Source organism: Anoplopoma fimbria, chromosome 7, assembly GCF_027596085.1.
Source record: "Anoplopoma fimbria isolate UVic2021 breed Golden Eagle Sablefish chromosome 7, Afim_UVic_2022, whole genome shotgun sequence".
NCBI classification, from domain to species: domain Eukaryota; kingdom Metazoa; phylum Chordata; class Actinopteri; order Perciformes; family Anoplopomatidae; genus Anoplopoma; species Anoplopoma fimbria.
The window spans coordinates 16,523,108-16,546,116 of record NC_072455.1 but is presented as its reverse complement, the minus strand read 5'-3'; the positions used below and the strand labels follow the sequence as shown (position 1 = coordinate 16,546,116).

The 23,009-nt window shown below is 38.5% G+C and overlaps 1 protein-coding gene across 1 annotated transcript in view; it reads right to left on the bottom strand.

Annotated features, from left to right (window-relative positions):
• LOC129093468 (collagen alpha-1(XXV) chain) overlaps nucleotides 1-23,009 on the bottom strand; it is a 145,097-nt gene that overhangs the window by 58,653 nt on the left and 63,435 nt on the right.

Below are 23,009 nucleotides of genomic sequence, written 5' to 3'. Positions count from 1 at the left end.
TGCCCCCAAAAAAGCGTGTGTATTGACTATATAGTCATACAGTAAAGCTGTGACCTTAAGACTAGCTGGAAATTAAAAGTTGTGCTCTTATGATTATACAGAAGTACACAGAGACACTCCACCCCATTTGAGGAGGTTTGTCAACTTGCAATGGAATGGATTACATCTAGGAAGGAACATTGCTCTTCCCACTAAACATGTAAGGAGTTGTCAGGTTAAAGAAGATTGGAAGTTGATGTAATAAAGAGGAACAATCTCATCCATCTGGTTCTGCATCACAGAAAATATTCAGATCCAATTTCAGGCAGCAACAATGCTGTAAATAGTCATTATGCAAAATGTTTTGGAGAATCTTTTGACACCCATACAGCCAAAGATTAGCATTTTGTAGTCATATCAAGGTTCAAGATAATAACATTAGTGTGTGTAGGGTTGGTGAAAGTTTTTGAACAAACTGCAAAGCCCAACAATAATTGCCTGGGCGTGTAAAGTTGCTCCAATTGATGACTTTGTGACACTGGGCTTTTATCATCAGCTATAAAAACAGGACAAAGATGCAAAACAACCATACTAGTTACCTCCAATAATAAATCCCTCTATAAGGTATTGGAATAAAAGTAACAAAGTAAAAAAGTGAAATAAATAAGAACACTTTGTTTTAGGACACTCCAGATATGTTAGTGGGGTGCAAAATGCCGGATTAAATTGCACAACTCTTAGCCCTCAATTTGATCCCACTGTTTGGCTCCACTTCAACCGCCAACTCTGCTCCTATTGGACTGTTTCCAGGATAATGTCAGGCGCTGCCAGCGAAGGGTCCAGGCACGGTTTAAAGTATGTAACCACAGGTGGAGTTCGACTCTCTCTTTACTATGATTCCCATCAACCCTGGCTTCTCCATAGGTTTGTTTTTCAAGGTTTTTAAAAAAAACCGAAGGGGTTTACTGCACTTGGCAGTATCTTCATTATTGCTCACTTTGAAATGACACTTGACACCTCTGAAAGGAATATTTTGTGCGACGATAAGACATCCCCCTGATTTTGGTGGTATATTTTTGACAGCTGCAGAGAAAACACTCCCCACATGGGAGTTGGTGGTCAAGACAAAATACCCAACATTATTTTCAGATATCATCATGATTTACTTTATTCGTCAAAACATTTTTTTTCTGATTATAGACTGTAAGGAGAGATACCAAGCCACTCTACCAGTAACATTTGAAACTTTGTAGAAATATGCCAAGAAAAATGATATAAAGTTTCAATGTATGAAACACAAGAGAAAGAATAACTTAAAGTCTATCAGGACCAGTCAAATGGAGTTTCCAGAAGTGTTTTAATCAATTAAGACAAAAAACAGAATTATTGTGAATCCTCTGGTCATAAATAAAATCAATCAGACTCAAAATTAGTCCTGAAGTGCTGAGAGATCTTAAGCTGCCTGTTAAGGAAAAACCTTATTCTTGGTCAAAAACATTGTATTTGGCCTGCTATTTTCTCACAGCATCCCAAGTACTGTCATGGAACAGTGGTTTCAGAAAAAATGTGGCAGGGAATTTCATGATGAGGGTCAACAGCTATGAACAGTAGGGACTGTTGAAACCTTTTCAACCTTTTCAACAGCTTTCGAGTCTGAAAGTGAAATAAGTCAAAGTGAACTTGACATTCATTCAACTGTTTGGTCAGACAAAGTTTGTGGTCAGACAAATCAAATTGCCCCCTGTGTAGTGTATTGTGTTTTTACATTTTGTTATATGGTGGTTCGTGCATTTTAGAAAGTAAGCAGCAGAAAGCCACATTTAAAGTGCTTTTGGCTTCACTTTAAGCCATGCTGCTGGTGTGGCTCTATGGAGGCAATGTCGGTCAGTCAGTCGGTCCACAACTGTGCTACAGATATCTCTACAACTATTGGTTTGATCGTCAATAAACTTTGTACAGACATTCGTGGTCCCCAGAGGATGAGTCCGACTGACTTTTTCCTTTACTTACACCACAATATTTACATTTGTGGTTTTTACTGAAATTGGATGGATTGCCATGAAATTTCTATTCAGACATGCTTGCCCCCCTCCCCCAAGGGGAATTTCAACTTTGTTGATACATTAATGGCTCAACTAGTCATTACATCAACATTCTAATTTGACCAAAACTTTTCACGTTCCCATCAGCCTCATCTGAACTTTGTGATTAAGGCAAATTAGCAAATGATAGCATGCTAACACACCAAAGACTAAGATGGTGAGCATGGTAAACCCTATAACCTACTAAACATCAGCCTGTTAGCATGTTCATGTTAGCATTCAACTCAATGCATCACGATGTCCAAGTATAGCCTCATTGGTTGCCAGCATGGCTGTTTTAGTCTTAAACACAAATAAAAGGAAACTCAAATTTTACCATGTTAAACATACAAATATACTATTTGTAATAATTAAATAAAGAGTTTTTCTACATAGAAAACTACAAGATTGTCATACTACCTATAGAAGTAATTCATGTGAGAGCAGTGATCTTTTTTTTGGTCACATAAAAGTTGACACACTGGTCAAATACAATAATCCATATTACGTCGTTGTATCTGTTAATATGATAGTGACTCATTGTGATGTGAACATTACCGGTTAGCTGTGAGAGCAGCATGGAACCATCAGCACAATGTTTTCAAGTGTCAGAAATGATTCATATTCTGCTTTTTTCGAAACTGTAAAACATCGCAAGATTGTTTACTGTTTTTGTCCAATATACTGATATATTGAAGTTGTCATTTTAATGCTATTTGGCAGAAAAGAATCCCCTGTAATTTGCAGTATTGTGAAACATGCTGTTTTAAGCCATGGCTGTATTGTTTTTGCTCATGTTGTTCATTACAACATTATTTCAATGTTAGGGATTGCCTGACATAATAAACTTATTTTTTATATTTAATGCAGTAGAGACCCAATTGCTTTTTAATACTACCAATCATCCATACAATATTGATTTGCTTTGAACAGCTAACAGAGCTTCACCTCTGCTCTATTTCTCTTTTTCTTCAGAATCAATCAGTTTCAAGTGAACCAGCCCTGAACTGACTCATTAACAATACCAGCATTGTTTCAGAGCTTGATGTACATAATCAGACCATTCAATGGTTCTCTCACAAAGTAATACAGTCATTCCTCAGACTAAAAGTTATGCCAAAAACAGCAAACTGGGTACCAGCTCCAACCTCCAAAGTAAATCACGTTTGACGGGAAATAGCTTTAGACTTCCCTAGCAATATTTGAGATATAATTTGCATTGTCCAATGTTAAAAGATCATCAGCACTTATTTAGTTTTGTTTTATGTTGAGTAATGATTAAAATAACGGTATTTATGGTATGCTAAGGGATACATTGTTGCTTTACTGAAACAAACAAAAAAACATAGATTTTGAGCATTTTGAACTGACCATTCAACAAACACCTGCTTATTGAGAACTTAGTGACAAACATAGAAAGATGTCATGTTTGATTCACTACACATTTTCTATGGTTCATTTTAAAACTATTTTCCATTGCGGTCATGCTAAATTGTAAACCACCACCCTATTTCACGGATACCAAAAGTGCCCCATGCTGACCTCACTGTTTAAATACGAGTCATAAAAATAAAATGTCCGGCATGATTGTTTGGGAGAAATGTCACGAAAATACAATAATTCCAGTGGCAATGTTTTCAGAAACTGACATGACATTGTTTTGCTGGTGTAAATTTGGCGCCCGGCGTCTTTGAATGAAAAAATTGTGCAATCATCATTTGTATGCTGTAATAAAAACACTGCACTTCAATTTCCAGCTGAAATGTAGGACAATGGTTTTGTTGTGATTGTCAAGTTCTATCAGGGTGTAAAAGTTAGGTTTGCTTCATTATTGTGTTGGAAAACCGTTAAATATCTTTAAAAATTTAAAACATTTGTAAGATGTCTCTTTTCAATTACATCACTGTCTGTCTATATCCGAATTCAAAGATACAGTATATTGGGCCATCTGAAGGTGGCTCCCCATTAGGCTCAGAACGTGGAGCTGTGGTTTTTAACTGAAATGTTAAGAATATTCCTGAAAAAAAAAATCTGATGATCAATGTCTTTATAAGCATTCCAAGGATTTAAGAAGATTTAGTCGAAATGGACTTTAGTATAGTCCATTTAAACCCACAACATGGATGGATAGGTTTATTAAACCTGGCAACTATTGGGTATCCAGGTCAACGGAACTAAAGCTGCAGAAAACCTGGCTTTCTACTGTACAATCATTTGTTACTTTACAAGTACATTTTTGTGGAAACGTCTGGCAAAGAGGACAACAATTTTTATCCAACATCCTTATTACTCTGCATGACAAAGAATAAATCAATACATAAAAGGATAATTCATGGAACACTGGGTCCAATGTCCAAGGGAAAAAATGCAAATCGGACCACAATTTCACAACCAGTCTCATCTGTAAATGTCACTGCTCTCATCATGTGAAAGGGGATGTGTATTGTTGTCAAAATATGATTTGTAAAATAAAACAGCCAACACACAGAACCTCTCCCGAAAATGACTTTGGAATATGTGCAGAGAATTATGTCGAGAAAATATTCTCCTCACGAGATGTCAAGTCTGCGATTTTCTCACCTCAAGAGCTCTCTGTGAAACCCAACAGACAATAGTGCAGATTACTTTTAAATATAATAAATTTGTGTGTCCAATGCAGCAGTTCAAGGGTTTGCAACCTTTTTGTCAGACTTATGCCCACAAACCTGTAATATCACAAGCATTCCATCCTTGACCACCAATAATTTCAACCATTCATGCATTCCTTTAGATATGTATCTTAACAACTTCTCCTTTATTTTTTCAATTTCAACCATTTATCCATCACTTTACTGTTTTAATTGTTCTGCTTACTTGCATACTAGTTTTATGCACTCTCAACAGGTGGTGTTTAGGTGTTACAGCTGATCCCAATCATACATTTGTATCTTAACAATTATTTGAGCTTCCTCAAAAACACTCCCCTTAGCCAAAAGCAACTTCAGACAAACCCCCTTTAGAATAAGCATCACCGTGACGTCACCCATTGGTTTGTGGACTACAGTTATGAAGCCTTTAGTTTGAAACTCTGGCGGTTGCCGTCTTGGTAAATTGGAACCAGAAAGGACAGGAAATGGTGGAGCTAAGTGCAATCGAACAATGAATATGATATTTTTTGGTGACCAAGATGTTACAATAAACATTTATGAACTTAAAACACACTGTGAAAGGGTTTAAGTTGTAAACCCAAGTTGTACCTGTCAATCACAAGTTTGCCACACTCGCCCTGCTTTATTGTCTATTTGACTCTCAATGGGACCATCGTTTTCTAAATGAACATCATGCTGTATTAGAGAGAGACTTGAAACTAGCGATTGCGATCATAACCTCATGTTTACAATGTTTATTGAGATAATAACTCAACTAGGAAGTAGGGTAATTTTCCCATTTACTTCTATTTGAGCTGACTTCTTTTAGAGTGGCACGCTGATAGCTATTAGAAATAATTCAAGTTTTAGGCACTTGAGCATTTGATTCAGTTTTCAGAACCAGTTGTTGCCACCTGGGGGTAAGTACCCTTGGTATGAAATAAATACAGTAGTTTATTATTCTCTGTATACACTCGACAAGTTGACCTCTGATGTCTTTTGAGGTTACAAAAGTTAAACTATTCAGTTAAACTGCACCTGTGTCTCCAGCAAAACCCTTAACTCAAAACTCTAGGCAGTCCAACATAGTCAGCAGATAACAGAAGGACGAGATGAAGATCTGGACTGTGTCTCCACCAGATTCTAACTCCTCTTGAGGTCATCGGTCATGGGTATTGTTGAGAGAAATAGAAAAGTCCCCTTGAACTTGTGACCCAGCGAACTAGCTCCGGAAAGGAAGCCCTTGTTGTACTCCAAATGACCTTCTTAACTACTTTTACTTATCCCTTGATTTCCTGAAACCCTTTCCATTTAAGAGACATATCAAGAGACAGAAAGCAGAACAAAGGGTTTCTCATGAAGACATTTTAAGTCCTGTGCAAGGCTTTAGGAACTAGTTGCTCTCTAAATGTTAGAAGCATGACTGGTGGTTCACTTGATCCTATTAAGCCATATGTGCTAATCTACATAAGAAAATCACACAAACAAAAAAATGTAATGATTGTCACAGCTTTGAGAAAGGTAATCTAAAGGTTCATACAAAAGCACCAAAAAGCTGTTCAACGAACATAACACATTTCCAAATTGTTCCAAATGCAAACATGAGATATATGGATGTTTGCGATTCACTTAAAGTCTGCCGCACATTATGTCAATAGAAGTTTAACTCCTGGAAATTAGAGGTAACTTTCCACATTCCAGGAATCTGATACAAGGAGCAGACTACAGCATGGTTAGCATGTAATGTCATGCAATTACAAAGAGCAACCCTACTATCAACCTCTCTTTACGCCAGTGGTTCTTTAGCAGCCTTTAAGAGCCATGCTGTTTGGATTATTTTTCTTACAAGCAAAAACTAAACTGTGGATCATAATACAGAACAGTATAATTGTTTGTTAACCAGTTTAAGGGTACTAACCTATAGTGTTAAATCAAGACATCTGACATGTTCTCTTTAGTGTTTTTGGCAACACACTATAAAACAATTCTGCAGAACAATTCAGGGGCTATTTCAATTTTCCAAAGACACACATTTGAATCCCAAACTGACCTATAAAAACAATTTCCTAAAGGATATTTCACATTATTCCCTGATTCAGTGGCATATATCTTCATTACCCCTATTTCCAACTGCACTTAACTCCAATGCAACCATTTCCTGAATAAATATGATGATTATGGCCATTTCCTTAATAATTCTTCCAAATTGTATTTAATCTGCTGCCCAGTAAAGAGACCATTGTGTCTGATTTTTACATTTCCTTATTCTACTTTTATGGTGAATTTATTCTGTCACCACATTATATCTTGCACAGTATTCTCAATGGTGCGCACGCACGCACGCACGCACACGCACACACACGCACACACACACAGTTTAAATGCAGATTTTCCATTTTCTGAATAAAATGTTACAGGGCTCTTACAGATTCTACTATTTTCTTCAAGAACGTCTTTGTATTTACCTGTAATAAAGGAATTGTTATATGTAAATTGACATGTGTTTATATTGCTACTCAAGAGAGTATGATTAGTTAGCTGGGAATTTACAGTTTGATTTATACAACAGCCGTAAAGCAAGACATCTCACTGATTAGGGGCTGAATAAAATCTAACGAGCAGTCATGACGGGTAATGGACAGTGACGCCTGCTCCACAAACTCTAATGAAACTCAGTTCTGCAGTTTTCCATTACAAGACAACATGAAAACGCAGAGTTCTGATATAATCCAGTGTCCATGCCAGTGTTGTTGTCATTATGTTAAAGTTGAAACTAATTCACAGCACCTACAGGACACTTGTTAATGTCAGATAGTCCCAGGACATCGCCCAACACGAATCTGAAACTAATTACATAAAGCAGCATTCATTATGATGCAGAGAGCAGCAACTGATTAAAAAGGAAACTAATGATGCATACTTTCTGCGAGTATGTCTATGTGTGTACACTCTGTACTGGTCAGAGGATGTTATCAACTTGAAATTAATTCATTTCTACACCCATCCCTGATGGATATGGCAATTTCGTTCCTGTGTGTGAGTTTTGTGCGTGTGTCGGTTGGGTCCTGCGCTGTGTTTGTCCAGATGCCAGTTATCAGTTCATTAAACCGCGAGTCAATCCATTATGATGGGAGGAATTTGTCTGTCGCTGCAGGCCCCATTAACACTGCGTCAGGCAGATTGTACTAGCATTAAAAATGCATCTCTCTCGCCGCACCACCAGAGTAAAAGAGACTTGGCCAGTGCTGCACTGATTGCAGACAACTTTTTCACTTAAGAGTCTCTGCATTGATTGAGTAGTTACAGTCCTGCAGTGGACTTTTAGACCTAACACAAAACAAAGACACACACATACTCATACACTCTTAACAAACAGTTTCACAGACTGAAAATCATTACAGGACAAGCAGCTCTTCTCTCGTTCTTTGTCAAACACACACACACTAGTAGAAGACAAATTACATGAGTATAACTATAGCTTGCAGGCACGCATGGATCATCTACGTTTTTCCTTCGGTTCAGTGTCAAGGCTGGAACGCTCCTGAGGAGGAAGCAGGGCCTTTGAGAGAGCCTTTTCATCACCTTCAGAGATCAATGTGTTTTCCTCTGGCAACAGGCTGAGTGCTGGGATACTTGAGACCCACCCTGTGCACTACACACTGCAATTATCCTCCCCGCAGTACTGACTGCGGTTGTAATGGAAGCAGAACACACTCCCTGATGAGGGGAGGTCAGTAATAAGCCAATCGATTGGCAAAGTCCCATCGCTTTTTGCTGCAAGTTAAATTGGCGAAGGCGGCTATCCTGACGACTCTATCAGAGAGCTTCACAGTAGAGTGAGGACATGCCTAGTAATAAAAGCTTGCAGCTTGCGAGGGAGTGTTACTTTTGGGTAACTTTATATTCTTAACTGATAATTTTATAAGAAAAAAAAAAAAAATCGTGTCTAAAAAATGAAAACAGAAAACATGAAGATGAGCCCAGCTCGGCCTAGCCAGGCTGAAGTGTAATCCACAGAGAAAATGAATGGTTTATTTTGAGAGTTAACCAAGTTATATCTTGGCGTACAATAATGCACAGTGGCTTAAGAATCCATCAGATAAATAAAACCTAATATGATTGTCAAGACAAACTGGCCATCTAAAGCCAACAGTCTGGTCAGCTTGTATATCTTCCTCCAAGAGAACCGCTAGGCGTTGGAAGCATGTTAACAAACATCAGCAGCCAATAGCAAAAGGTCTCAATACAGGTGTGATTTGTGGAGTCTCATTTGCACAAGCACGTGAATTAAATACTGAGGAAGGGCCAAGACAAGGAGTTAATTAATCCACTCAGCATATGCACACAGAGTGGAAAGCAACCTCAGCCTAACCTAGCATTGATTAGCTACAGTCAGTGACTGATTTAAGCTTCTGACCTGAGTAGTCCGGTAGTCAATCAATATCCCTCATTAGACCTTGAAATACTGAGATGCATATGCCAGCAAATAAGCCTACCATGCTTATTTTAGTACTTTAAAATAAACTACTGTAATTTGATCATTCCAGCTAGTAGAATCCTGATTTATTCTTTTGAAAACTGACTTGATGGCATCCAAAAGAGCCAATGGACACATGGTAAAATGAATCCTTCCTTGGGATCAGCCAACAGTTGCTTTTGAAGCTGACCAAGGGAGTGTTTGGCGAATATTGTGCCAAGCATACTGATGGCGATAAACGCTGTATCAGATAGACCTGCGTGTGTGCCTTCCTCTGTGTGTGCTTGGGTTGCTGAAATAGCTGCAAGAGCATTTCTGGTCACTGGAAGAAATTGTCAACCGTGATGCCAAAAGGCAAATAGGACATACAGTGCATGGTTAGCATCAAATGATCCCTCTCTTGTTCAAGTTCAAATGCAATACTTTATCTGTTTAAGACTTCTCTGGCTATTGGATGTCACATTGAAATCATGTGTAACCCAATACCTGCTGCTAACGGATGACATGACTGCTGGCTGACCTTATCACCACCAGGGATGTGTTAGCCAGTACGTGTTGTGTGCGTATGTGTCTGTGGTGCGTGTGCGGATGGATTTAGAGAAGCATAGCTATATAACATGGACCACAGGGCCCCAAACTGCTCGAGGACAGTCATCGCAGCTTGTCAACCATGATGAAGTCACTGGAGGAAAGCCAACTGCGTGCAAGTCAAAAATGTTATTACAATCTTTCAACTATTTTAATAGACTGGCATACAGTAGGCCTACTGAACAACTATCCTCCAACACTGGTTGTCTGGGGGCCTCATATTTGGTGCTTCTTTGAGATTATTCAGAACAAATACCGCATACTTTCATATAGAATCATATACTTCCTTTATGTATTTCCCTTAAAATTCATATGTTTTCCATTCATACGGTATTCCAAGTTGTTCATGTTTGCATTGCAAAGATCCTTTCCCCTCATTGTAATGCCGGTGTTTCATTTAATAAGAATATGAATTCTAAGTAGTTAAAGGGTCAGTTTACCCAAATTATAGAAAAAAAATTACGTATTTTTTCACTCTCTAGTGGTATTAATTTGGGGGGACCCTTCCCCACTACCTCTCCCTTCCTACTTATGGCACTTGCTCAGACCAGAAACATCTTCCCAGTCTGCCTTCAATTTGATCTCAACTACACACCTGTAAAGTTTTGTGGCTGCATTTTGCAAAGCTGCAGACAGACAGACAGACATATAAACACCTGGCAAAGCACTCAAAACCTCTTCTGCGGTCTCCAGTAACACATTTTGCCATGATGACTCACACACAGACTCACAGGGTGACAACAATACCAGTGTAGCTGTTGCTGCTGACAAATTACATTTATTATTTCAAACTAAGTTGACAATGTTGTGTAATGCACAAACCTCAAGCATCAGCATGGTAAAACACCACAAAAGCCTTTAGAAACACCTTTGATCTAAACTAATAATGATACTAACCTGCAATTTCACTGGGGTTTCCATCACCTTTGATCTGCCCATTATGGTTGTGATTTCAATATTGTTTTTTCTCTACACTTAACTATATTTTATCGCCACAGCTTTAAAGGGCTCCACTTGCACAATCTTTCAATTTATCAGCTAGCCTTGGTGGTCTGAGGCTGGTGTTTACTTGAGCATTGCATGACCTATGTTGGATTATTCCTGCAACACTTTGAGCACACAAGCGTGACGGGTACAGGCCCTTATGTCATAGATACCCTATCTTGTCAACAGCAAAGAAAAATGTATGATAGAAAGGCTGCAATGAGGAGGGGAGCGGAAGAGAAGCTGGGAAGGAGATCTCTTAGTAGAATAGAGGGATGAAAGATTTAGGAGCAAAAGGGAAAGCCGAGAGTCTGGAGCAGAGTGTTTTGAGTCTGTTGCGTGAAGTTGTTGAATTCACTGTTCATATAAAACTCCCCAGTCAGAGCAGATGTTACGGTTGTTACACTCTAGCAATGTACGTTGGACTTGAAATGACAGCGAAGGGATCTTTTTATGATTTCAAATGAAAGAATGATGTAATTGAAGTCAGAAACTAGAATTTCATCGAAATGAAAATGCTCCACTGAACTCCTGAAACTGCCTTCACTAAAGATGAGTGCCAATTTAGCCCTCTGCTTGGCACAGGCTGAAAATAAACTACAATCCAATCTTTCCATTTAGCACTCCAGTGAATAGAATAACAGTGTAGTATGTCACATCAGCTATGGTATTATCTGTAAGTATAAAGTCCAGCCTAAGAATGTAGGCAGGCCTAATCTCTCAAGACCAGCGGGTGCTGACGGACTGAGATCAGGGGGTTGATGTTCCAGTAGGACAGGTAGGTGCACAGTTACCAGAAACAGCATCTGGATATTAGACCAACTAATCATCAGAAACCTGTATAACATGCACAGTTGGTGAAAGTGCTGGCAGCACAAACGGCATAACTCCTTTGTATGTCTGCATGTACATGACTAAAAAAATATCAGACATGTGAATGTTAAATCAACTTTTAAGGCCTTTACACACTGTGGGCATGTGGAAAAAATTACAAAAATAAATACCCGTCTTTCTTTATTTTGCATCAAAACTATTTATACTGGCAGCTATAAGAAATTGCTACAGTTGCAGCACTTTTTTTAAACAAAAATGTTGAATAGATTTCCCCAGGCAGATGATAAACTACCAGGATCTTATTGAGCCAGAGCTTCTTCTGGCAGTGAATTTAAGTTCTCTCTAGTTTATAATTACGCAGTGTATTTGTCTGGGGCTTTTATCTTATCTTATCTTATCTTATCGAATTCGGACTAAGGAGCCTCCGTGCTGTTGTACAATAAAGTGTAAGTTCTGAAAATGTCTTTTTTGTAAAACATGACTGGTTGATGCCATTATTTGCAATGCGGAAGCTCAGAAAAATCAACCGTGGCCTGGAACAAAAAGTCAGGCCATGTAATCTTTGCATTCTGTGTGATTATTCATGACAAACACATCGGTTTAGAAAAATATATTTTTTCTAAACCGATGTACAATGTGTGACAATAAAACCTTTAATTGACGTGTGAATTAATCGCAGAAAAGTAACACCCACACCGGGTGTTACTTTTCTGCGATTAATTCACACGTCAATTAAAGGTTTTATTGTCACACATTGTACACCACAGGAAACAGTAAAATGTATCCTCTGCCACCGGTCCTCGCTCCGTACTTTGTTCCGTGTGGGATTTTAACGGGTAAACCTCCTGTTCACCAAGCTAAGTCCCCATAAACTGAGCTACTGACTACAGAATTTAATGGCTTTTCTGAATGTCTTAAATAAATGTAAAGCACTGCAGATGAGCTCTACTAGAATGCTGAATGCTGCAAGTGTCTCCCAGCACTTCATGGGTCCTGAGTGGAAACAAAAATAGAGTGTCATCATTGGACTGTCAGCCCTACACTCACGAACAGTCAGCCAGCTCCCAATTTATTTTCCCAAACCAGGAAACCCCTCTAAAAGGCTCTCAGGGAAGTGCATTTCTCCTTCTGTTTCCAAAAGACATCCCCAAAACAACTAAATCCAAACTAAACACTATTATTAGATATTATTAAAGACCACAAAGTATGGCAACCTTGCCACTATGGACTTGCAATAATGTAAATAAAGATACATCAAGAACACAAAACAGGCAGCTTGAGTGCAATTCTGAGTAGAAATAATAAGTAAAGGCAAAGCCCTGCAAATGAACAAGTCTCCTGTTTTTCTAACCCGTCAATGTTTCCTTTTAAAAAACACACAAACCACTGCAACTTCACTTACTTTTGTGAGCCATTAATTCCCCTTAATGAGGGCATTTTTTTCACAAAGCAATCACAGTTTCAAGTACGACCTTCCTCCGGAGCTGAGTCATAGCCGATAACAATAGGCTTTAAATACAACTTGTTCATTTTTACTGCAGAACATGATGTAAAAGCAATTTTGTTGCATTCAGTCAGGGGAGCCTTATAAAAAGGAATAAAAGTTAATTCCATCCTCTTACCTTGTTGATGAAACATTTATGCAGAAAGTTGTTCCACGGAAATTGCCCAATCCTACACACATTACTGCTCAAGCTTAAAGTCAAGTATGAAAGGATTTACACAGAAAATATCAGACCACCGGTTGTTAGTTAATGCAGTACTTTCCCTCTTTCCCTCTCTGGGCTAAGCGTCATTATTAAAGGAATAGTTCTACATTTAGTGAAATGTTCTTTTTTGCTATCCTTCTCAAACATAGATGTAAATTAAAGTTAATCTACAGCTTGCAGCCGGTTAGCTTAACTTTGCTTAAAGACTGGAAATAGAGGAAAAAACAGCAAACCTACTTTCTCCAAATTTAAAAAAAATCCATCCCCCACTACCTCTTAATCTATTTTTACAGACTATCTCTCGGCCAGGCACAGCAACAAAACTACCTTATGTCTCCCCTGGTTGCCTGGCAAAAGTGACAACGGGGTCGCCAACTCGTCACATATATTAGGTTAAGTGGTTTGTCCCACAGGGATCTCTATTGTCCCGTATTGACAGCTACTTTACTCTGATCATCAGACAGCACATTCAGATCATTTGCTTATCACATCACATCACAGGTGCAATCACCAGTCATCCAATCACATGCTCCCTTATGCACAACAGTAGTGTATACAGTGTATACCCCAATTCCTGCAAAAATCTGTCCAATCAGTTTGGCATGTGCAAATGTGTGTTAACCTGCAAAAAATATAAGACAACAAATCATGGGAAGCAAAAAAGACATGGGTTAAGCCCATCAGCGGTGGCTCGATGAAAGCCCTCTGTTAATCATGCTGTTGGGAATCCTCAATTGGCCATTGAGATGAGAATGACCCAAGTCAGCATGCTACAACCAAAATACACAAGAAGGCATCACTAGCTGAAAAGTGCAAGCAATATCGGTACCTTCTTCATGACATCTACTGCCAAAATAAATAAATAAATAACAGTGAGTAAAGCCTTGTATGTGTACCGTACGGTGTGAACACGGACTCAGCTAAAACAGCATCGACCTCTGAAGCTCATGATTTGTTTCATGATTAAAATGTTGATGATTACAATGAATGTTTAAGGACCAAAAGACTGTGTGGGATATTCTGGATGATCTGTCCCAGACCGAAGATGAGCCTGTGTATTTCTTAATTGCCGCCGATGCCTCAAACAAGAGACATAGAAAAAAGACACATCACAGCATATGCAACAGATAATGGTAATGTCAACCTTGGAAAACACCACTGTGTTTATGAGTTATGAGCAGTGCCAACAATGACATTCTGAAATCTAATTGCCCAGCATACACAGTCCTAAGGCCTGCAAGCACATCTGAGACCAGCTGTCAGTGGACATTGAGTCATGTTATAAAGATCGTGATCATGTCATGTAGGGACTCTCTGGCTTTGCAAAAGGACAAAGGACTGCTTGAATCAGTCAAGAGCAGCAAAACATATCCATGGAAAAGTAGACTTGGTGAGTCATGATGCCCCTTTTTTCCACTTTTGCATTTGAAGCATTTGATTTTTTTGCTGTAAAGGTCCAAATTGTGTTTTATTTGATCATTCATTCTAAGGTTTATTCACAAAAGCTAACCTAATGATATTTAAAGATAATTAAGTTATGTACGTCACACGTCTCCATCCTGGGGAAAAAAAAGCTCATAAACTGCTGTATATCTTAAGGAAACTTAAGAAGGCTAAATTCCTGTGCCAAGTTCTTGTTAACTTTTAAAGAGGAGCAATAGAAAGCACCATTACTGGAAACATTACAAACTGGCATCCGATGTGCATGGCCCACGACATGAAGGGCTCTACAGCAGGTGACTAAAACCGCACAGAACATCATTGGTATTGGTGACAAGAGGTGCCTGCGAAGAGAGAACGCGATATTAAAAGACAATACCCACTCCAGCAACAGCCTGTTGCCATCTGGCAAGCATTACAGAAGCATCAGCTGCCGTACCACCAGACATCAGAGCAGCTTCTTTCTTAAGGCTGTGGGACTCCTAAAATTATCCTCTAGTCTCCGCATATAATGTAGTTTTGTTTAGTTATTTTGTGTTTATTTTCTCATGTATATCTATAAACTGCCTTTTGTTGCACCATGACAATGAGTGAACCTTGTACAAAAAGGAAAATACACTTCTTTGCCTTTCCAATATGAATATACACTGTATTTTCTTACAATACCATATCTTTGTCCCTTATTTGGTACCAAGAAATTGGCAACTTTATAGAAGACTGCAAAAAGTCAATACACCAGGCCATAAAACAACTCGTAGTGGTCTTTACCTTTACTTTTGTAAAAGTATCATTTTACAGGAGCTAAATACGCTTCTATTTCACTGTGAATTTAACAGACATACAAGAGTTGTATTGATCTTTTCTCTGACCCTGCAAAAAAGGGAATATGTGGAAGTAAAACCATTGGTGAACCACAGCGTCCGCCCCTTTCATGCTCTGGGAAACACCAAATGCAGGGCACACGCCACCATGCAAATATAATCAAAACATTTGAAAAGCCTGACCTTATAAGAGAAAAAGCATTTGTGTAATTGTATTAACCAAATTATTTGGAACTAAGATTGTAAATACCAAAGTCACAAACTTGTTTAGAAAAAGAATGAAACATAAAATAATGCATAAAGTCATGTGACAATTTAAATCTGGAGGACTTTTCCTGTGATTAACAAAGAGCTGCCAGACACGGTAACATAATGCCACATGAGAAATAAGTGAACTCTTTCCCGATCCCTTGAAGTTCTAGTTAAAAGACAACAAGGAGTGTTTTGAAAGTGTTCAGGCAAAGTACCTCTGTATCATGTTTCCTCCCTGTGTGTCAGTCAAACTGACCAAGTCAGAGGTTAAAGGAGGAGGAGGGGAAGTTTGTTCTCCTGGGACAATTTGTAATCCTGACCTGTAGTTTCAGGTGGTTGGAGGGCCACAATAAAGCTTGCGGTGGGGCCCGTTTCTTCATTGGTACACATTGTTCTTATTAGGGGTTTGATCCTGAAGGGTTTCAGCTAAGAAGCCGCAAATACCACTATGCTTACAACTCCTTTGCTCTGAGCCATGGTATCGGCCGCCGTGGAATAGACATTCCCCCATTTTTATATACATCAAACTAGGTTTACTATATATATATATATATATATATATATATATATATATATATATATATATGCAGTTTTTATAAATATTTAAGCAGTCTGGTCTATGATTTTACAGGAGTTTTGGGGAAAAGTGATAAGACTGTCAATTTAAATCCCTAGACTGTCTGTGAAAATACAGAATGTGTGGAGAAAGTAAATGAATAACACTCTCTCCTCCCTCACAACTAATTTCAAAATTCCCCTGGGCAAAGCACTTAACGACTGCTCCAGTGGAGCTCCTCAGGAGCCTGATAAAGGACCGTGGTTTTTCTGGGCAGCTTATAGGTGAGACAGCAAAGCAGACAAGTAGCTGACAAAGAGTGAGCAGGATAACATATATTTATGTAGCTGACTTAGAGTCAGAGAGAATCACCTACCTCCACATCAAAGGGGACGTATCATGAAAAGATGTCAAAGATATCATGAGACAGGCGCAAAACGGAACATTTCAAACAGAAGGTGAATACTCTATAGTCAGAGAGACAGAATGAGTAAAATCAAAGGAACATTAAAGCATCTGAACCTGTTCTAGTAGAAACCCAATATACAACTGTGACCCTGAAAATGAGTATTCAATTATTCAGTGTTCAGGGGAATATGCTTATTGGTTTCATGCAAAGAGTTACACGACAAGATCAATACAAATTTCATGTCTGTATTCTTAATATGAAGCTATAGCCAACAACTATGTATCTACTATAAAGACTGAAAACAGAGGCTTGCCTGGCTACGTCTCGAGGCAACAAAATCCACTAAGTAACCAGAGTTGACTTACAGAAGTTAAAATATAAAATGGTTAAAAAAAGTTCAATACAGCCTTTTATTGACAGAATAAATAACCTGCTCAAATAATTCACAGCAAGAAAGCAAATTTTGGTGAACTATTGCTTTAAGAAAATGATTGCATGAATTAAAAACATTGGTACAAACTGCCACAGTTACACTGATTAATGCATAGTTATAAAAATGGTGGTGGATGACATTTAAAATACCATTTCCAAATGTCACTTACTGACACATTTCCAGTAAAGGGGAATTTTTAGACATAACATTGCAGGGAGGGCAAGGTGAACCGTGGTAAACATGGAAAGTGACTCAGAAGTCCTGGAAAAGAGCCTGCATGGTAATTCAGAGGACTACTTGTGTCCTCATGATCAGACTCAAGCTATTTCAATAAGAAATGGACAAAACCATTAAAGTGTAGGATGCAACAGGAAGTGTTAGGACACCTAGTGTACATCTGGACACGTAGTTCATGAGATAATATGAGAAGAATACAATTTCACTTCATCTGATCTTCACTCCTGCGGTTTTCCCTTATGGTTGTGTTTTACACTAGAACAACTACAGGCTCTCTAGTAAACTTCAGCATTTTAATGAGTTTGTGAATTAAAGAGCTTTTAAAGCACCTTTTGTGGCACAGGATCCAGCTGGCCGCCGTACAGAACAAACTGTCATGCACAAATGAGAGCCAGTGCAGAATCAAAAGAAGGTTATGTGAAATTTGCAGACGTTTTAAATTACACTGGACAATCATCTCCTCTTACATCACCCTTGATGAGAGAGATTATAGGAGATCAGGCCTCCGAATCTATTCTGTTCCACCATAAATCATACGAAGACATGTAAGATTCAATTTGTCCAGCTTGCTTAACCTTGGCAGCACGGAAATTGCTAACCAAACGAAATACCCTGAGCTCAGTATGAGGGGTATTTACAAAAGAGATTTGAGGAGGTGGGCTGTACCAGTAAATGGCAAACAAACTAATAAGCATGGCCGAAAAGAAAAGGAGTCAAGATTGTTATTAGATAAACAGTGAACAAAACCAGCAGTGCAGCGGAGGATCTTATGGTTAAATGGCTTATGAGCAGAACCTGGATGCTATTTTCAGGCCACCCATTTGTTCCAGTCCAAGCCAAAGTAGAAATCCTCCAGCAAACAATGCAGCTATTGAGTTTCTGGATGGGGCGGTGATAACATCTATACTTATTTAGAGCTTGTGTGTGTCCACAAGGATACGAGAACGCATTCTGGTATGGATTACCTTCATGGCATAACGAGCTGCTACACAAACAGAATATGAAGAAACACAAAAGCAAGTGGTTTTTATACCGAAGCGGCTCACACGCTGCATATTTAATGCTGTGGTTCGTTATTTTTCAGTCTTTCATGTCTGCAGGGCATTGAACATGTATGTTGCTGTCACATTTCACAAAGACTCTGTTTAATCAAACTACAAAGCTTTTTGTTGCTTCATTAAAAGACAGAACTGGGCCAGAGATGATGACATTGAGGAAACTTTCGGGCTTGAATAAAGAAACTTTTTGGGTGGAGATCAGATCGGGTTTTCTGACCAAATAAAGTGACAAGTAGCGTAACTGGCATCTCTTTTTGAGTCTCCTGCCGTTCCAATTTCCAAACGCTAATGAAAATGTCATTAGACAGTAGTATATGCATGTTTCCTTATTTACTGCAGGGGACCACTGGAACATCAACTGGACCACACACAAGACATGCACGCACTTTCCACTCACAGAAAGTAAAAGGCCATTTGCTTTAAGCATTTTAATAAAGAGGGACATCTTCAGAGATGCTATGATAACAGATGACTCTTTTCAATGTCTACTCTTTGAAGAAGAGGAAATACATCTAGACTATGGTTTGTGTTGACGGCTTTCATCTTGTTCTGTTTAAAAGTATGACCATTTTAAAATCAGACTAAATTTGTTTTGTTTGACAAAGATCAAAAACTTTAGGTGTATTCTATTGCAGATGATGAAAAGCCAAACTTTGTCCTAATATTGGACCCTCTTAAGGGAAAGCTGTTTCTGCAAACAGGGCACTGATTTTGGGTCTGCTGAAGTCAATTACTCGTTCGGGTGGCAGCATACTGTTCGCATTACAATCGCCATGTTATGCTGTTTATTGCTGCGTATGTTCCATGAGAACATGTCAATGCCTTGCACTTGTGGGAAGCAGATGAAAGGCGAGGCAATGTGTTACTCTACTCTTAAAGAGAGGTTCAATTATTCATAGCCTGCATGTGAAGATGTTCTGGTCCAGATTCAGCACCAAGTCATCCTTGACAATTCTCTCTGAAATCTATCAGCCTCTGTGACGATGGGATGCTGCATCCATCTGCCTTTCAACATGCCCGGTTCTCACAGTGCTTGTCGAGCACAACAACTGAGCAGTGTTGTCATGTGCTGTCTGGTATCTGCCTCAGATGTTTTGCATATCACACCTATGCTGGCAGGCTCCACTTTCCACAAGCTCCACAGAATCAATCATTACTGGATAAGAGTCACAGAGGCCCTCAGAAGTCCTTTTGGTGGATCATTTTAGGAGAGCTCAGAAAGTTGTGATTTTTGTAGACACTGAACACTTACAGATGGGCATTATCAAAAACAGGTGATGAAGATTTTAATCTAGTTGAACTTGAAGGTTTTTGGTATCTGGAAGGATGTACTGTAATTCAAAGATAAAACATTTATACTATACATCATATAACGCAAGTTTGTCATACTCCTTTTATTTTGAAAAAAAATAAATCTGTCATCGGGTCAGAATAAGTCCAACGTTTTTTAATTGTCTTTGATTGATGTTTATGAGATGGGATGAGTGGATATCAAAACCATGATAATTTAAAGTTATGATATTTGCCATATAAAAGCCTTTAGCAGATGGATAAGACGGTATCAATATTCTAATCTAACTTGCAGCAAAAAAGGAATAAGTATATTTTTCAAAATGTCAAACTGTTGCTTTTAAAAGTAAAAAATGCACACATACAATTAAGTTCATATGTTGAAAAACTTTAAGGGATGTTTCTCTGATTTGCAATCCTGCTTTGCAATATAGTTGGATTAGCATGTGATTCATAATCTAGAGGGAAGACAGAAACCTTAATAACTTTAGCTATTTCCTGGGAGTGCAACAATTCACCAAACCAGACTAATACAGGCGGCTTAAAGCAATCCAGCTGCAATAATTCAGTCAGCTTGAAATATGACAAAGCTGGGAGGAAATCACAGCCGAATGGATGCAGACATTTCTGTATCGGAAAATCCTAACATAACAGCCACATTTTGTTTTTATCTTAGTACCTAATCATGCCATTTACTACTAGTTGTCAACAGGCTTCTTTCAAGTTGATAAATCTGTATCTGACATTGTTATCAGTCCTTTTTTATGTTGTTATCAGCTTTCCAGGCACTAACCGTAACAAATGCACACAAATGATCTGTGCTTTAAAGTCTTATATGCTCATTGTACCAACCAACCAATTATTACATTGCGGCTGTGGCGTAGTGGAGAGCAAGGTAGTTCTCCAATCAGAGGGTCGGTGGTTCGATACCCGGCTTCGGCAGTCGATGTGTCCTTGGGCAAGACACTTAACCCCAAGTTGCTCCCGAAGGCTTGCCATCGGTGTGGACTGGATGTGAATGAATGTTAGTTAGAGTCTGATGGTGGCACCTTGCATGGTAGCCTGTCATCAGTGTGTGAATGGGTGAATGATATGTAATATACTACTGATTGTAAGTCGCTTTGGATAAAAGCGTCTGCTAAATGACTGTAATGTAATGTAATGTAATTACATCAGAAAGGTAGATAATCACAAGAGAGGGCCCCAGGGCTGAGTTTGAAATCTTACAGTGAAATAACCAGATAGCAGTACTTGAGGAGAGAGTCTCTGATTGCCCTTTTCACCCGCAGACAAGCAGTAGCAAACATAAGAGTATATATACGTTCTTTCTTGCTGCAGCTGTGGTCAGAACCCATTATGATAAAAAAACATATCAATTTTATCATCGATTAGTTGGGTCTATGTTATGATGCAATGCACACATTGTGGCAACGTCACCGGGGGCAGTAAGCTAGCCAATGCCATTCCTTGTGTAGGTTAAGTGATGAATAACAGGAAATGACGTCTCCTTTGTTTCTGATGTATGCATTTAAAAAAAAGGTTTGGGGGGAGACAATCATTACAGCTTAAAAAAGTGCAGAGGCAACCCCACAATTATAGATTCTAATTTAAAAACAAACGTAATAGGCAGAAATAGCTTCAGGGCTTATATAGCTAGTTTATTAAGGTCCCTGCTACATTGATCCATCACGAAACAGAGAGAAAACAGAGTGAAGGTATTTCTGTCCATAACAATAGCTTTTAAATGAACCTGTAATGGTGGGTTTGTCTAAATGGACACAAATCAACCGGAGCCAAAATATTTGCTGAAATAGATTGCTGTAGGGATGATATTTTTGTAGGCCAGGAAGTTAGCATCACACTGGTTTCTGATTTTTCCACTGGATATTTGAAAAGTTGCAGAAAATAAGCTGAGAGGCAGAGAGGCGTTTATAAAACTTACACATTTTGTTCAAACAGATAATCTTCACAAATTAACTCCCTTTTAATGTGTTGAAGCTTAGCTTTTTACTTTCTGGAAATAATACAATTTAGCTTTTTTTCCTTTTATCCGATTAATTATTGATTAATCAAACTATTTATCAAAAAGTTGTTAGTTGCAAGCCTAATAAACATAGCAACAAGGAACTATTAATAAAAAATGTTTGTTTTGTTACCATCTAAAAATAAGAGACTATAGTGGACATTTGAATCAAACTGCAAATATGTTATTATACATTATATGACACCATATTGCTCAAGAAATGTCATCATGAATCAAATATATACAATACACTTAACTGACCCTCTGGGGAAACTAGTCTTGATTTCTCACTATTAGAACTGGTAACACTTCTCCATGCAGCTTGATCTACTATATTCAAAAGGTTCTAATAAAGCTTGGGAAACTTTGTTGAGCTTTGGCCTTAGCCCAAGATAAAATTCTCTAATGCATGTACTCAGTGAATGCACAAGCCCCCACCCGAACCCACACCCCAGTTACAGATGGTGAGACCCCAGCTTGTTGGGCTCCCCTGTGCCAAAGCTCTGCCAGGGAGGCCCCTTTGATAATGAGCCTTACACACAATTTACAGCCACACTACAATAATCCTGCAACAACGGTTTCCACATAACTTTTGATTGAATGGGTCTTAATGGGCAGGACCAGGCTTGTACTGGGCTAATAAGTGGCTCTTGGTGGGCTTTGCCAAGATTTACCTCCTTGTTCTGTGTGTGACTGTGTGTTCTTTTCCAATTTTGAATATGAAACTAGGAATTTCACCAAAGGTTTTAGTTTTGACATAAGCTGTTATATTATTAGTAAAACTTTTTTTGACATAACTGTACATTTAAATAGAAAATGTCATGTTTTGTAAAAGTTTAATTTTGCTTTCTTGCAAAGAGATGGGTAAGAAGATCACTTAGACTCTCGTCTGCACTATAAATGTAAAGCTAGCTCCAAGAGCTTGTTTAGCGTGGCATAAAGACTGAAAACCGGGGACGGGGGACGGCTTGCCTTAATATCTCCAAAGGTAACAAAACTTCTTTAAATCACTTAATTACCACAGGGATGCTAGGCAACGATAGGAGAGCTTCTGGAAGCTACTGTTCCCAGCTTAACAAAATAATTCAGCACATAACCTCCAGTAAAATGTGTTTTGCATTTTGTTTTTTGTTCAGATTAAACAAACAAGATAAAACATATTATATTAAACAGTTATATACATTTTTTTATAGTATACAATTTGTTTAACA